The sequence below is a fragment of the Carcharodon carcharias genome, chromosome 12 (assembly GCF_017639515.1).
Source record: "Carcharodon carcharias isolate sCarCar2 chromosome 12, sCarCar2.pri, whole genome shotgun sequence".
Lineage (NCBI taxonomy): Eukaryota > Metazoa > Chordata > Chondrichthyes > Lamniformes > Lamnidae > Carcharodon > Carcharodon carcharias.
Window position 1 is genome coordinate 14067331 of NC_054478.1, and position 13129 is coordinate 14080459.

Here is a 13129-nt window from a genome sequence, read left to right on the forward strand (position 1 = left end):
TTTTCTTGTAGTTGGCAAAATGCAAAAAAAATCATGTCCACTGTGCCTCTTGATGGCCCAAACCCACATTGAGATTCAGAGAGTAACCCTGCAACAAGTGTAATAAATCCATTCAGAGGGGTTCTTGTAATGATCTTTCCTGCAATGGAAAGCAGGGAAATGCCTCTGTCACTTCCACTGTTGGATTTGTCCCCTTTCTTGAAGATTGTCACAGTCTTGGTGTCCCTGAGATCATTTGGGACTTCCTCTTCGTTGCAGATCTGCAGGATAAGGGCATGGAGCTGGAATGTTAGCTCCTCTCCTCCATGCTTAAAGCTTTCAAGAGGGATTCCATCACCTCCTGCTGCTTTGTTGTTCTTCATTTGTGTGATGGCTTTCATCCTCTCCATAGGCGTTGGTGGAGTTCCCAGCTCGTCTCTAATTGGGTGTTGGGAGATGGAGTTGAAAACACTCTCTTCAATAGCAGAGGACAATACTACACATTTTTAATAATTTGTTAGGAAAAAGGTGTTGTGCCAGAGGACTGGCGAATATAATTACTATATTTAAGAAGAGAGACAGAACATGTCCAGGGAATAAGAGACCAGTCGGTTTAACATCAGTGGTAGGAAAAATAATGGAATTGCGACTAAAGGAGAGAATAGAAGAACATATAGAAATGTAACAATGAATAGTCAGCATGGATCTCAAAAGGGAAAATCTTGCGTGACCAAACTTACTGAATTTTTTTGAGCAGGCAACAGAGAGAGTAGACAGGGGCAATGCAGTAGATATTATTTATCTGGATTTTCAAAAGGCCTTTGATAAAGTGCCCCCATAATAGACAAATGAATAAGATCAGAGAATGTGGAGTCTGGGGATAAGTGGCAGAATAATTTAAAAACACACAAAATTCTGGAAATACTCAGCAGGTTAAGCAGCACCTATGGTGAAAGGTCATCTTGACCTGAAATGTTACCTGTTTCTCTCTGCAGATGCTGCCCTGACCTGCTGAGTTTTTGCAGAATTTTCTATTCTTATTTCAGATTTCCAGCAAACACCATATTTTGCTTTTATTTATAGAATGGCTTCCAGATAGAAAGCAGAGAGTTTAAAAAAAAAGGGAGTTATCAGCATTGGTTGTGTGTTTGCAGATGGTTTATACACCCTCCCTTGTCACAGCCTCTCCCATATTACAGCTGCTCCCATAGTGAGTAAATCAGCCATCAGCCGGTACATGTGATGGCAGATTGTTGGCTTGTGCAGCTGCCCTGTCTTTACGTCTCTCTTGTCATTCTCTCCCTGTGGCTGTTCTTGTTAATTGGAAGGTCGTGACACCATGTTTGGTCATGAATTGCCATTTTGGTCGCAATTGTGCATTCTTTTCTCCTCTGATGTTAGAACAGACCCACGTTGAGGCTTTGAGACTGACTTTGAAATGTCTATATTTGGATAATTCAAGTCCTCCATTATAACTACTCTATAATCTTCCACGTCTCTAATTTCCTTGTAACTTTGTTCCTCTATATCTTTCCCATTAGGAAAGACTACACCCAGTAGTGTCATGGTACCTCTAAAGTTTATTAGCTCAAACCAAATTGATTTTGTCCTTGACCTCTCCGGGACATCCTCTTTCTCCAGCACCGCAATGTTCTCCTTTAATCAATACCGTCACCCCTCCTCCTTTTCTTCCTTTCCTGAGCACCTGTTATCCAGGAATATTTAACACTCAGTCCGGCCCTTTCTTTGAGCCAGGCCTCTATTATCGCCACAAAATCATGTTTCCATGTGACTATCTGCATCTCACCAATCTTATTTACCACACTCCACACCATTCGCGTACATGCACAACAACACTAATTTAGGCCTTATTACATTCCCTCTTGCTCTACCCCATCTAATACCCATTCCCTATTCTAGTGCTATCCAAATTGTCTGTGCATCTTGGTATAAGTATTAACTCCTGGTTCCCACACCCTTGCCAAGTTAGTGTAAACCCTCCCAAATAGTATGAGCAAACCGTCCCTGGTGTAACCCCTCAGGCATGTACAGGTCCCATCTGTCCCAGGACTGGTCCCAATCTCCCAGGAATCTAAAACCCTCCATCCTTCACCAACTCGACAGTTACGCATTCATCTGTTTTATCCTCTTATTTCTAAACTTACTTGCGCATGGTACTGGAAGTAATCCTGAGATTATCATCTTTGGAGGTTCTGGTTGCTACTTTCTTTTCTAACTCCCTAAGCTCTCCATGCAGGACCTCATCCCTCATTCTGCCTTTGTCATTGTTACCATTGTGGACCACGGCCGCCAGCTGTTCGGCCTCCTCCCTTGGCGCTCTGCAGCCACTCAGTCATGTCCTTGAACCTGGCACAGGGGAGGCTACACACCATCCCGGATTCACATCTGTGGCTGTTCTCATTGGATGAGAGCTCTCATTTGGGATTGGACGTTCCAAGGGTTTGGCTCATTTGTGTCCAGGGCAAGTGAAGGGGACAGACATCTCAGATTATCTGGAACAGAGAGAGCACTGAAGGTAGCCAAACAGAATGGGTAGTGTAGGGCCTGAATTACCAGAGTAATAAACCAGAGACCATGAGTTCGAATCTCACCAGGGTGCTTGAGAATCTGAATACAGTTTAAAGAAAAAAACCTGGAAATAAAAAGCCGGCTTCAGCGAAAATGCCCATGAAGCTGATGATGGATTGTTGTAAAAAACCCCTTTAGGGAATGAGGTCTGCCATACTAAGTCAGTCTGGGTTTCTACGTGACTCCAGACCCTCACTGACTCCGATGAATCTTAACTGCCCTCTGAAGTGAACTAACATGTCACTCGATTGTATTAAATCTTTATAAAGCTTTGCCACAGGGCAGGACATGGCAGCTTAGCCAGCAACGCCTACATTTCAAGAAGTTTAGACATGCATAGTTTTAGATGTAGAAATTTGAATTTAGCGTCAAGCCTTAAAAAGCATTTGAAAATCTTGGAGGCCAAGATTACACATTATCTTCAGGGTTCTGAAAATCAGTCTTTGAATGGAGTTTGGCGTCAGCATTTAAAATGGTCCATTTAGAGCTCTGTACAGAGTTGGTATGATTCTCGGAGATGCCAGTGACATTAAATAGTTGACATTAAAGCCTTTTAATGATTCACCTGCTCTTGAAAAACCAGTTTGGCAATTGAACAGGGGGAGTATCAGAGCCCAAGGCCTATGGGCATTTGGAGGCATATCTGGTTATAGTCGGATGAAGGAAGTGGGAGATTCACAACACCAGGGTTGGAGAAGCTCGGATGCTGTAGGACTGCGGGAGGTTACAAAGATGGGGAGGAAGTGAAGCTGTGGAGAGAGTGATCACATACATTTTAAAATCAAGGCTTTGTCGTACTGGGAGCCAGTGCAGGTCAGAGGTGATGGGTGAATGGGACTTGGAGTTTGGATAAGCTCACCACTGCTGAGGGTTTTCCTCACCAATGTCTGGGCCAATAACTCCCATTGTCGCTAGATCATGAGACTTTATCATGGGGTGAGGGTTTCGCTGGCCCATCCTTAATTACCCTTGAGAAGGTGGTGGTGAGCTGCCTTCTTGAACCGCAGCAGTCCATGTGGTATAGGTACATCCACAGTGCTGGTAGGAAGGCAGGATGGTAGAAAGCCAACAAGATGGGCTTTGATCTTTTCCTGTTATTCCTATATTCCTATGATCAAACTGTATTGTGCTCTAGTCTGACACTCGATCATTAGATCCAGTTCTGGTCACTCAGGCCTGAGATGCAGGTGTACAAGTCTGATTTCCAGTTTGAGAGGTCTGAGATATGAGGGAAGGTTGGAGAGATACGAACTCCTCAACCTTGAAAGGAGGCAATGGAGAGGTGATCTTAAGGAGGGAGATAGTAATGGGAATGGAAGAGGGAAATCTGACAATATTTTAAAATCCATTGCAAGGATAGGTTAAGGAGACACTGGTTAATGTCGGTCTGATGAAATTGACCCATTTGAAGCAGGGTTCTGATGGAGCATTCCAGGTGAGATCAGCCGAGAAGTATTTGGAAAACCCCAATGAGGCCATTCAACGCCTCGAGCCTGTTCCGTTATTCGTGGCCAATCTGTGACCCAAGTCCATGTACCCACCTTTTCCCCATATCCCTTACATTTAATTAACAAAAAACTATCAATTTCAGATTTAAAATTAACCCAAAATCTGACCAATTGATCCTTTTGTAAAGAGAATTTCAAACTTCTAGCACCCTTTGCGTGAAGATCTTTTTTCTAATTTCACTCCTGAAAGGCCTGGCTCTTTTTTGACTCTGTCCCCCTGGTCCTAGACTCCCCAATCAGCGGAAACAGTTTCTCTCTATCTACCCTACTGTTCCCCCAGTTGAAAATTTCAATCAAATTACCCTTAATCTGTTAAATTCCATGAATATAACTCTAGGTTATATAATCTATCCTTGTCATTTAACCTTTGGGTGGCATGATTGAAAAATTTGCAGATGACGCAAAAATTGGCCGTGTAGTTGATAGTGAAGAGGGTAGCTGTTGTCTCCAGGATGATATCAATGGTTTGGTTGAGTGGGCGGAGAAGTGGCAAATGGAATTCAATCCGGAAAAGTGTGAGGTAATGCATTTGGGGAGGAGGGCAAACAAAGTAAGGGAATGCTCAATAAGTGGGAAGTTACTGAGGGGGGGTTGAGGAAGTGAGAGACCTTGGAGTGCATGACCCACAGGTGGCCAAGGTGGTTAAGAAAGTATGTGGAATGCTTTCCTTTATTGGACGAGGTGTTGAATACAAAAGCAGGGATGTAATGATGAAACTGTATGAAACGCTGGTTAGACCACAGCTGGAATTTTGTGTACAGTTTTGGTCACCACATTACAGGAAGGACACAATTGCCTTGAAGAGATACAGAGGAGGTTTACAAGAATGTTACCAGGGCTTGAAAATTGCAGCTATGAGGAGAGATTGGATAGGCTGGGGCTGTTTTCCTTAGAACAGAGGAGTCTAAGGGGTGACCTATTTGAGTTGTACAAAATTATGAAGGACCAAGATAGGGTAGATAGGAGAGACTCATTTCCCCTAGCTGAGGGGTCAATCACCAGGGGGCATAGATTTAAGGTGAAAGCAAAATACTGTGAATGCTGGAAATCTGAAATAAAAGCAGAATGCTGGGAAAACTGAACGGGTCTTGCAGCATCTGTGGAGAGAGAAACAGTTAACGTTTCGAGTCCTTATGACTGTTCTTCAGAGCGGCGAACAGCCAGATTTATGGTGATTAGAGGGGACATGAGGAAAAGCTTTTTCACCCAGAGGGTGGTGGGTGTCTGGAATTCACTGCCTAAGTTGGTGGTTGAGGCTGAAAAGCTCAACTCATTTAAAAAGAACCTGGATCTGTATCTGAAGTGCTGTAACCTGCAAGGCTATGGACCAGGAGCTGGGAAATGGGATTAAAATGAGCGGCTAGTTTCTTTTTTATTTGGCTGGCACAGACATGATGGACTGAATGGCCTCTTTCTGCACCGTAACTTTTCTGTGGTTCTACACCTCCCTCCCTCCGAGGCCAATACATTCTCCTTAAGGTGTGGTCTCTGGAACTGCTCACAGTAACTCCAGGTGTGGTCTCTGGAACTGCTCACAGTAACTGCAGGTGTGGTCTCTGGAACTGCTCACAGTAACTCCAGGTGTGGTCTCCAGAACTGCTCACAGTAACTCTAGGTGTGGTCTCCGGAACTGCTCTCAGTAACTCCAGGTGTGGTCTCCAGAACTGCTCACAGTAACTCCAGGTGTGGTCTCCGGAACTGCTCACAGTAACTCCAGGTGTGGTCTCCAGAACTGCTCACAGTAACTCCAGGTGTGGTCTCCAGAAATGCTCACAGTAACTCCAGGTGTGGTCTCCGGAACTGCTCACAGTAACTCCAGGTGTGGTCTCTGGAACTGCTCACAGTAACTCCAGGTGTGGTCTCCGGAACTGCTCACAGTAACTCCAGGTGTGGTCTCTGGAACTGCTCACAGTAACTCCAGGTGTGGTCTCCGGAACTGCTCACAGTAACTCCAGGTGTGGTCTCCGGAACTGCTCACAGTAACTCCAGGTGTGGTCTCCGGAACTGCTCACAGTAACTCCAGGTGTGGTCTCCGGAACTGCTCACAGTAACTCCAGGTGTGGTCTGACCTGGGCTACAGAGCAACTTCCGAACGGCTGAGTTAATGTTAAAAAGTCTCCTTCAAGCTGTAGCCTTGTAACTCGACTAATGTCTGAGGTCAAAGGCAGAGAAAGCATAGTGGAATCAGGAGGGAGTTGAAGTGACAACGTATAGAAACAGGAGGAGGCCATTCAGCCCTGCGAGCCTGTTCTGCCATTCCAGTTAAATCACGAATGATTTCTTTTTCACCTTCACCCATCCTGCCTTGGCTCTGTCACACTTCATAATCTTACCAAACAAAAGGACGATCAGTTTCACTTTTGAAATATTCAAATGACCCCCATTCTCGACAGAGTTTCAGATTTCCACTCCCTGTTTTGATGTGAAGTGCTCCCTGACATCACCCCTAAATGGCCCAGCTCGAATTTTAAGATGATACCCCCTTGCTGCAGCTCACCCCCACCTGATTAACAGTTTCAATCCATTTACCCGACAATCATCTTTAACAGTTCGATTAGATTGTTCTTTAATCTTTGAACCTCAAGGCACAAGCCTAGTCTATCCAACCTGCCATCATAATTAAACCCTTTTTAACCCCGGTATTGTTCTGGTGAATCTGCTGCACCCCCTTCCAAGGTGCGGGGTCCAGAACTGAACCCAGTTAGTCCAGATGGAGTCTGATCAAAGGCTCTGTACATCTGAAGCATCACTTCCTCCCTTTCATATTCCAAAGCCATTGAGATAAAAATCAACTTGCCATCGGCCTTTGAATGATTTCTGTTCCTGCTCACTAGTTTTTCATGATTTCTATACTTGGAGCCCTGTGTCTCTCTGCTCCTCCACAACTCCCACCTCCTCGCATTTCTGAAAATGTTCTGATCTATCATTATTAGTTCTGAAGTGGATGACCTCATACTTTCCTACATTGAACTCCATTTTTGCCCACACACTTTAATCATTGAGGACAGGAAGGAAGAGCTCAGCAAAGTGGCCATGTTATCTTTGTTTGTTCTCATCAATGACCACATTGAGTCACGAGAATTCCTCCTTTTCCACTGAGAGCAAACAGGCAGTGGAGAGACGATGGGTGCGCTTAGGGAACACACAGCTGCAAGACTCTGGTGAGTTTTCTGCAGATAACTGTCCACGGGGATGTACTGGGGGGAGGACATATAAATATGAAGATCAGGGAAACATATATAAAGTAAAAAGTAATTATAATGGGAGATCTTTAAAGTCTCACATAGACTGAGAAGCCAAATAGCTCAAGTAATAAAGACAATGAATTTCTAGAGTATTTTCAGGACAATTTTCTAGAACAATGTTTTAGAACGGACAAGGGAATACGCCTGGATTAGTTAACAATCCAATGCTAAAGGAACACTTTACGAAAGGCGACTAGAATATGAAATAAGTATTGATGTCAGAGGGGATGGTGGTTGGGGTGGGGGGGGTGGGGGGGGGAGTTGAATGGGACATGTAAATCAGGTTTCAAGTTGAAGTGAGACCAACGAGGGATGGGAGATAAATTGATTGTAGTTCATTGGGCTGTTGTGTTAATAAAGCAAACCCACAAACACTGGCAAGTGTTCAGAGAACTGTTTGGTACGAAACTAAAGCAGTGAACACCCCCAAAAGACAAAAGGTCCACTTGTGTTATTAAGCAACCACAGTTAAGAAGTGAGGTAGGAGACAGCATCAAGCCTAAAAAAGAGGCCTTGACAAATTTTAAGCAGAAGTAAAAATTCCAGTGGACTGGGAGAGTTAAAATAAAACAACACAGGAATCCGAGGAAAGTGCTAACAAAGCAAACACCGAAAGTCTTTAACAAAAACAAAAAGTGCTGGAAAAACCCAGCAGGTCTGACAGCATCTGTGGAGAGAAAGACAGAGTTAACGTTTCGAGTCCGTATGACTCGTCTTCAGAACTAAAGAGAAGTAAAAATGGGGTGAAATATACACTGTTTAAGGTGGGGGGGGGAGGTGGGGATGGGACAGGTGAAGCTGGATAAAAGGCCAGCGATAGGTGGAGGCAAAGGAGAGATTGCAAAAGGTGTCATAAACAGAAGGGCTGTTGATGGTGGTGATGCTGGCTAAAGGAGGTGCTAATGGTGACAGTAAGAGCAGAAAGCAGGATGAGCAAGTGGCAGATGGCCCTAGTGGGGGTGGGGTGGAGGGAGGGGACGGTGTGGGAGAAAATATAAAATAGGCTAAAAGGTGGGGATAAAATGATGAATGGAAATACATTTCAAATAATAATAATGGAAATATGTGGGGAAAAATATATATATAAATTTAAAAATAAGTATTTGAAAAGGGGGATCAAAAAGGGGTGAGGATGGAGGAGAGAGTTCATGATCTGTTGTTGTTGAACTCAGTGTTAAGCCTGGAAGGCTGTAAAGTGCCTAGTCGGAAGATGAGGTGCTGTTCCTCCAGTTTGCGTTGAGCTTCACTGGAACAATGCAGCAAGCCAAGGACAGACATGTGGGCATGAGAGCAGGGTGGAGTGTTAAAATGGCAAGCGACAGGGAAGTCTGGGTCATGCTTGCGGACAGACCGAAGTTGTTCTGCAAAGCAGTCACCCAGTCTGCATTTGGTCTCTCCAATGTAGAGGAAACCGCATTGGGAGCAGTGAATGCAGTAGACTAAATTGAGGGAAGTGCAACTGAAATGCTGCTTCACTTGAAAGGAGTGTTTGGGTCCTTGGACGGTGAGGAGTGGGAAAGTAAAGGGGCAGGTGTTGCACCTTCTGCGGTTGCATGGGAAAGTGCCATAGGTGGGGGTTGAGGAGTAGAGGGTGATGGAGGAGTGGACCAGGGCGTCCCGGAGGGAACGATCCCTACGGAATGCCACTGGGGGGGGCGGTGATGAAGAGAAGATGTGTTTGGTGGTGGTATCATGCTGGAGTTGGCGGAAATGGTGGAGGATGATCCTTTGAATGCGGAGGCTGGTGGGGTGAAAAGTGAGGACAAGGGGGACCCTATCATGTTTCTGGGAGGGAGAGGAAGGTGTGAGGGCGGATGCCCAGGAGATGGGCCGGACACGGTTGAGGGCCCTGTCAACCACCGTGGGTGGAAAACCTCGGTTAAGGAAGAAGGAGGACATGTCAGAGGAACTGTTTTTGAAGGTAGCATCATCGGAACAGATGTGACGGAGGTGAAGGAACTGAGAGAATGGGATGGAGTCCTTACAGGAAGCGGGGTGTGAGGAGCTGTAGTCGAGGTAGCCGTGGGAGTCGGTAGGCTTGTAATGAGTTCAGCAACTTCAGATCATGAACTCTCTCCTCCATCCTCACCCCTTTTTGATTCCACTTTTTTCAAAATATGTTTTTTTAAATTTTTGTATATATATTTTCTTCCACCTATTTCCATTATTATTATTTTTAAAATTTATTTCCATTCATTGTTTTATCCCCACCTTTTAGCCTATTTCCATCTTTTCTCCCACCCCATCCCCTCCCACCACCCCAACTAGGGCTGTCTGTCACTTGCTCATCCTACTTTCTACTCTTAATGTCACCATTAGCACCTCCTTTAGACAGTATCACCACTGTCAACAGCCCTTCAACCTTCTGTTTGTGACATCTTTCACAATCTCTCCTTTGCCTCCACCTATCGCTAGTCTTCTATCCAGTTTCACATGTCCCACCTCCCTTAAACAGTATATATTTCACCATATTTCTACTCTCTAGTTCTGAAGAAGAGTCATACGGACTCGAAACGTTAACTCTGTCTTTCTTTCCACAGATGCTGTCAGACCTGCTGAGTTTTTCCAGCACTTTTTGTTTTTGTTTCAGATTTCCAGCATCCGCAGTATTTTGCTTTTAACCAAGAGTCTTTATCAATATTGTTACAGACGAGGTGAGAGAGATCGACTGAAATACCCATTCCCTTTTCAGCTGCCTGCAATAATCAGTAAGCTTTTGAGAGGGAGATGTATATGGTTTTTAACCCCCGAGTGTTGGACAATTTGAGTAACCAGCAGTAAGCTTTTCATGGTTTTAACTAAAGAGGGTGGTTTATTTACTCACTCACCCTGAAATCTAACACTACAACACTCACACAAACACGCTCAAGAAAAGTACAGTTGGAGAGAATATGTACTCTTACAGGTTATAAGCAAAAAGAATATTTCATAATTCATGTGATTGTCTTTGGAAAAACATCGTCACTCCTGAAGGGTAGTTTAGGATTCTCTTGAAAGGATTGGCTTTCTGCAGGTTACAGAGTTAGTCATCTCGTTAGCAGGAGGTCCGTTTGCTGTATTGGTGGATCTGAAAAGGAACAGGAGGGGAGACGTTATGTCATTACAGCCCCTGGTTCTTTTTGAGGCATAAATGTCACTACTTTTCCTCCTGCTGCTGTCTGTTATCTTCTGCAGTCAGTATCTTAAAGATTACCAAAGGACAAACATAGCTGCCCACACCATGTGTGTCCTCACAATAACAGTTCCTCCTCCAAATATGATGGTGGCATTGTGTTGATTAGCTACATCCTGGTTTATTGTTTTCAGACACACATTCTGAGGTGGGAGGGTTGTTAAGATGATGACTTTTTTTTAAAAAAAGACCCATTCAATTCGAAAAAACATGAAACCTCATCCACGGGCGGGATGAGGCTTCATGTAGGGTTTTACAAATTTTAGTAAAGTTTTTTTTGGAAATTATGAACATGTCCCAACACATGTGACATTGTCATATGAGGGGGACATGTAAGGGGAATTTTTTTTTCTATTTTTAATATTTCTGAAAGTTGAGGTGATCTCCCTGAGGCTGCACTTAGCCCATCAACTTCCCCTCCTGATGGGGGTAAAATTCAGCCCAAAGTTTTATATCTTAAGTTGATACAAAGCTAGCAGGCACATTAAGCTGATTGGTTTGGAGCAAGATCTTAACATAAGGAATAGGAGCAGGAGCAGACCATTCAGCCCCTCGAGTTTGCTCCACCATTCAATATGATCAATGGACCAAAAATCTGCCTATCCCAGCCTTAAGTGTATTCAACAATGGAACATCCACAAACCCCTGGGGCAGAGAAGGCCAAAGATTGACATCCCTTTGGATGAAGTGATTTCCCCTCATCCCAGTGCTAAATGATCAGCCCCTTATCCTGAGTCTGTGCCCTCATGTACTAGATTCTCCAGCCAGCAGGAACAACCTCCGTGTCTACCTTGCAAGGTCCTTTCAGAATCTTGCATGTTTCAACGAGATCACTTCTCATTCTTCCAAAATCCAGAGAAAATCGACCCAATTTACTCAACCCCTCACCATAGGACTGCTCAGTCATCCTAAAACAAAAATTCTCATGTTGTCACCTTCCTCTTCTTTTACTAATCATCTTCACTCTGTGTCCCTCTGGGTACTGATCCTCCTGCCACTGGAAACAGTTTCTCTTTATTTACTCCGTCAAGACCCTTCACGGTTTTGAACCCCTCTATTAAATCCCCCCCTCAACCTCCTCTAAGGAGAACAACCCTCATTTCTTAAGCAGGGAATGAACCCTCTGGAAATTAAGGAAGGAAGGAACAATGTGTTTGGTGGTGAGATCAAATAGGTGATAAAAGCTGGTCAGTGTGGAGGCTGCTGAGGGTGGAAGGTCAGGCCAAGGTTGTTGGTTGATTTTAAAATTCTCATCCTTGTTTTCAAATCCCTTCATGGTCTCCCCCACCCGCGCCCCCCCATCTCTGTAATCTCCTCCAACCCCACAACCCTTCGATATCTTTGCGCTCCTCTGATTCTGACCTCTTGATTACCTCTGATTTCCTTCGCTCCACCGTTAGCAGCTGGGTCTTCAGCTGCCTGAGCCCCAAGCTCTGGAATCCCCTTCTGAAACCTCTCCCTTCACCAAACTTTGGTCATCTGATGTAATATCTCCTTATGTAGCTCGGTGTCCTCTTTTGTTTGATACTGTTCCTGTGAAGCACTTTGGGACTTTTCATTACGTTAAAGGCACTATATAAACATAAGTTGTTGTTGGTTAAGAAAAGTGAGTGAGGCAGAGACCTGAGAATCGAGGATTGTACTGATCATCTTAGAGTGGAATCCTGGACTGAGAGCCCCTGGTGTGGAAAGTGAAATTGTTGAAGCAATAATTGTGGAAAATTTGGAGGAATGGGGTGGAGTCTTTACAGGAATTTGGGTGGGTGGAAGCGAACAGCTTAATTTTATTTGCTAACAGGGTGTGGGCTCACTGGCAAGGCTGACATTTATGATCCATCCCCAATTGCCTTGAGAAATTTGAAACAACTGAGTAGCTTGTTAGACCACGTGAGAGAACAGGTGGTGTGGGACTGGAGTCACATACAGGCCCAGGCCGGGTAAGGGTAGCAGGTTTCTTTCTCGAAAGGATTTTAATGAACCGGTTGGGTTTTTAACAACAATCTGACAGCTTCGCGGTCACTATTTATTTTTACAGAGACCAGCAGTTTTTCTTAAGAAAAATAATTCAAACTCTCAAACTGCCGCACTGGGATTTAAATTGCTGTTGACTGGATTATTGGTCCAGTAACATAACCAGATGCTTAAGGAAAGTCCATCAGGAGCAATAAAGAGAGAGAGAGAAACCCAGTAAGAGGCAGGGGAGGAGGCTGGTTTGGATCATGTGATAACACTGCCCTCCCTAGAAGACCATTTGGCCCATTGTGCCTGTGCTGGCTCTTTGAAAGAGCATTGGAGGCAGTTCAGAGGAGCTTTACTAGATTGATGCCTGGAATGAGTGGGTTGTCTTATGAGGAAAGGTTGGACAGACTGGGCTTGTTTCCACTGGAGTTTAGAAGAGTGAGGGGTGATTATATTGAAGTATACAAGATCCTGAAAGGCCTTGACAAGGTGAAGGTGGAAAGGATGTTTCCTTCTGTGGGTGAGTCCAGAACTAGGGGGAACTGTTTTAAAATTAGGGGTCGCCCTTTTAGGACAGAGATGAGGAGAATTTTTCTCTCTGAGGATTGTGTGACTTTGGAACTCTCTGCCTGAGAAGGTGGTGGGGGCGGGGCCATTGAATATTTTTAATACAGAGG

General features: G+C 44.5%; 1 protein-coding gene across 3 annotated transcripts in view; it reads left to right on the forward strand.

Moving 5' to 3' along the window:
- The window catches only part of LOC121285256 (protein lifeguard 3-like), a 67594-nt gene that overhangs the window by 8732 nt on the left and 45733 nt on the right, over nucleotides 1–13129 (forward strand). Inside the window, exon 1 of one of the 3 annotated variants that reach the window (XM_041201640.1) lies at nucleotides 7192–7237. The exons of the other annotated variants lie outside the window; for them this stretch is intronic. The gene's annotated coding sequence lies outside the window, so the exon portion shown is untranslated. Of the gene's footprint in view, nucleotides 1–7191; nucleotides 7238–13129 lie in introns of those variants that run through there. 3 annotated transcript variants of the gene reach the window in all.